This window comes from Ananas comosus, linkage group 2 (assembly GCF_001540865.1).
Source record: "Ananas comosus cultivar F153 linkage group 2, ASM154086v1, whole genome shotgun sequence".
NCBI lineage: Eukaryota > Viridiplantae > Streptophyta > Magnoliopsida > Poales > Bromeliaceae > Ananas > Ananas comosus.
The window spans coordinates 8258895-8263012 of NC_033622.1; positions in this window are offsets into that span (position 1 = coordinate 8258895).

Sequence of the window (4118 nt, forward strand, 5' to 3'; positions counted from 1 at the left end):
AACACGCCGCTCCAACGGGCGCACGAAAGCTCAATCCGTCGCCTCCAACGCGTTCGCAAGCTCGATCTCCACCAACGCCGCGAATTTGGGCGAGAAATATAGAGAGATGAGAGAGATATTTAGAGAGAGAAAGAGAGGGTTTCTCTCTCCTTCACCATGTGCGTGTGATGCTTGGTGCTGGCTGCAGCTTGAGGAGGAAGAAGCCTAGTAGCTTCTACTTATAGTCAACACCTCAATAGTAGCATACACTATTCACATCAGGCAGCTCCAAATCTGATATCTTTCGCCGGAGCCCTCTGAATATCCGTTTGAGCTCAAATTTGACAGTCATGTTCGGTTTTACTTAGAGAGTCCAAAGAAATTTTAATATTTCAGTTTCGACCCCGTTTGGTCACCGAAAGCTGTGCCGAACTGCAATCTTTATCAGATAGCTTTCGGATTTTATTTCTCACTCTACGGGCGTCAGAAAAATATGAAACTCCAAATCTAGCCTCATTAAAATATTTCTGACATCCCCGCCAATTTTCATAATTTTCTGAGACTGTGCATTTTCTGCTAATTATCTGTCCCATTTCCAACAGAAAATTCTAAATCTTCTGTTTTCGCTCCGATTTCAGCACAGGTCATTCCCAACCTATATTTCACTTCTCTAAATCCAATAAAAATAGTATCTCATACTATTTTTATTTATTTTCACTTTTATATTTAAAATCCGGTATGTTACATTCCGCCGCAACCTCACCGGAGCCATTTAAATGTACACCGTAACTTCATAGTTTTAGAAGTCCGGTACCTTACATTCTCCCCTCCTTAAAAAGAGTTTCGTCCCCGAAACTCACTCACTTCAACCCAATTCACACTCTAATTCTCTTTATTGAGTGACAAGGGGTACAGTGCACTTTTGCATCTCGAAGTGGCCTTTCGCTCATTGGAACTATCCAAAGGCCCACTACGGAGGACATGAGACTAGATTCACTCACATTTGTCGTGCGTAAGTCCAAAAGTGCATTACGGGTCTCCATCATTCTTGGTGGTAGTGCAAGTTGAAACTCAACGACACCATGCGCTCCAACACCATTCACCACTTGACATGCAAGAACTTTTCGTTGCATTTACTTTCCCCTCAGGGTATTACAATTCGATTACCAACCTTGCTTGAAGGCAATATCATTGTGCATCGCTTCATCATGAGTGTTCAAATCACATTTGGATCTTTGCTCTATCAAGAGATGGCCCACTCCGGCGCATCTCGATTCTGAATCCATAATAGAGCATTATCCTCAAGTTCCTCAATTCCTCCAACATAACCCAGCCTACCTAGGCAATTTTTGTGCAGAGGGACTGGTCCTCCCGATGAGGGACCGGTCCCCGAGAGCCTTCAGCCTGAACACACCTACGGGAACCGGTCTACCCTTAGAGGACCGGTCCCCCAGAGACCGGTCCGTCCACCAAAGACCGGTCCCCGAGAGCTTGCTCTCGCAGGACTTAGCCAATTTCCTCTTCTCGCTCGTTGCGTTTACGGGGACCGGTCCCTCTGGCCCAGGGACCGGTTGCATCACGCAACCCCGCAACCACCAGCTACAGGGAACAGTCCTTCCCTGTCCGGGATCGGTCCCCGAGAGCAAATCTGCCAAGTGCAGATTTTTGCACCATTTGCTCTCGCGGACTCCATTACAATGCATTTTTGGTGCATTTGACCTCTTCGGCTTTTGCGAAGCACTCCCACTCGACAATTAGTCGATCTCGAAGGAAGTTCAACTCTCGTATTTCGAGAATTCATCTCCTTGTACCAACTCCTCCACGGAGTTATCGGCTAAACCGATTACGTCGGCTTCCACAGGTGGACAAACGGTCACCAACACCATGTAGGCCCGTCGCAACTACACATAGCGTCTCTCGCTCGCATTGTAGACCCAATCCTAACTTCCGGGCGAAATTCTCACTTGGGAATTCGTACACACTCCAAACAGGAGCAACCAAGACCCCAAACCATGTCAAGTCCTCAGGTTGGGTCACAACACACTAGGTGTATCCTCGATCTCACGATCCAACACGTGGCATTCCACGCACCCGGGTCTAAGCTCGGACTACCGTCCAGTCCAACTCTTTGCCCTACCTATAGGTACCGGGCCGCTGTCTCTCACAGCTGACTGCGCATGCCCAATGGGCCCAGGCTCCACAGTCCACAAATGGTCCAGGCACGGGTCGTCCTGAAGCAATACCCGCCAACGTCGTCCTACACGACATGCTCTACCAAGCTAGATACTCTATCGGCTCCTAAGCACCTAGTGCGAGCCGCTAGCCTCACGAGTGACCCATGGCCCACTTCACATTTAGCAATGCTGCGGTGCTATTGCCATCTCACTCTTGGTTGAATCAAATCCATGCTCCACGAGTACCTATACTCGAGCGCTCTACGCCTTTATAGCGTTTCAACTAAGCCAAGCAGTAGGCCACCTGCCTATGCACACCGACTACACGAGCACTACTCGCCCACCTCAACTCAGGGTGTTATTAGGCCCACATGCTCGTGCTCGATAACTATCCGGCTATTTTCTCAACAGTGATCCTGCTCTCACTGTTCGATCTACCGAACTATATTCGAAATGCTCGAACTACTAGGGCATCCTCAACGTCACGGCGCAACTCTCGCAATCTAGTTCTCATTGCCTTGAGAGCCGCTTCACCGTTTCACGTTCACCGCGAGTCTCATTTCTTGTCCAGGAACCATCACTAACAATTTGTTAGTGCTACATGGCTCTCTACCTGCTCCAGCAGGCGCTACACTCTAATGATGCAAGCATGCTCGGGTGTCTACCTACCCGACCACTCGGTCCCTACTATGCAATATGTAAATAGTAGCTGCTCACCATATGATAAATGCATGCTATGCAACAGTCCAATATTAGGTAGAAGCATATGTTTGCTTAATTAACTCGTACCTGCCATGACAGTGTCAGCAGTAGTAGGTTCCTCCACCTGGGTCGCGTATCCACGGTTACCCGCCGCCCGCCGCGAGCCCCTCGGTGGCATCATCCTCAACGGCCGTTCATCCGACCATGCCGCAGGTGGCACACCTGCAGGCTGTCCCGGAGAGGAAAAGGTCGTCGCCAGTGTCAGTGTTTGGTCATACCCTTGCGGACACTTGTCCCGCATATGGCCCGGCTGCCCACAACAAAGGCATCTACCATCGCGCAGCACGCACCGCCGAGCCCAGTGGGAGCCACCGCAAATCACGCATCCAGGGGAGGACCGGGTAGAGGACGACTTCGAGTTGCGCCTAGAACTTGATTGCCCACCCAACCGCTCGACAATGGCCTCCCCCCCCCACCCACCCACCCCCGCTCACGTTCAGAAGACTCGTGCTCCTCACGCACAAAAGCCTCGTCGTGCTCTGCAAACAACGCTCGATCAACACCTCCGCGAAGGTTGTGAGCTTGAAGATTTGCACCCTCTAGTAAATCTCTGGTCGAAGTCCACGCAGGAACCAATCGGCCATATCCTCATCATCCCGTACCACATTCGGGACACAATTCACGATACGAGAGAACTCCCGTTCATATTCTCTCACAGAGCGGTCTCCTTGCCGTAGCTTCCTGAACCTGTCCTGGAGCTTTCTCTTTTCAGTGTCGGGGAAGTAAATCGAAAACACCAATCCCCGAAACTCATCCCATACCATAGGAGGGAGACTAGGCGATCGATTCCGTCGAATGCCTTTCCACCACACATTTGCCGACTGCTTCAAGCAATGCACAGCTAGGGGCACCTTGTCCCGCTCCAAGGTGTACAGCTCCTCAAAGAGCGTTTCCATAGAGTCAATCCACATCTCCACAATCCATGGATCAACCTTCTCTCCATCGAAGACAGGCGTATCAAACTTCTTGAAGGTCATTAGGGCCGTCAAAGCCCGCTCTTTCTCCGCCTCCATTTCCACAAAATCATAGGCCACTACCCCTGAATCCATCGCCACTCCTGTCGGTACACAGCGCGCTGCTACCGGCACAGCCGCCGCAGTTTGTCGTGCCAACAACTCATGGAGCTCCTTGATCTGCTCCTCCTGTCGCAGCACTACGCCCATGAGCGTACTCATCTGCTCGCGGAGCACCGGGTCTCCGCTC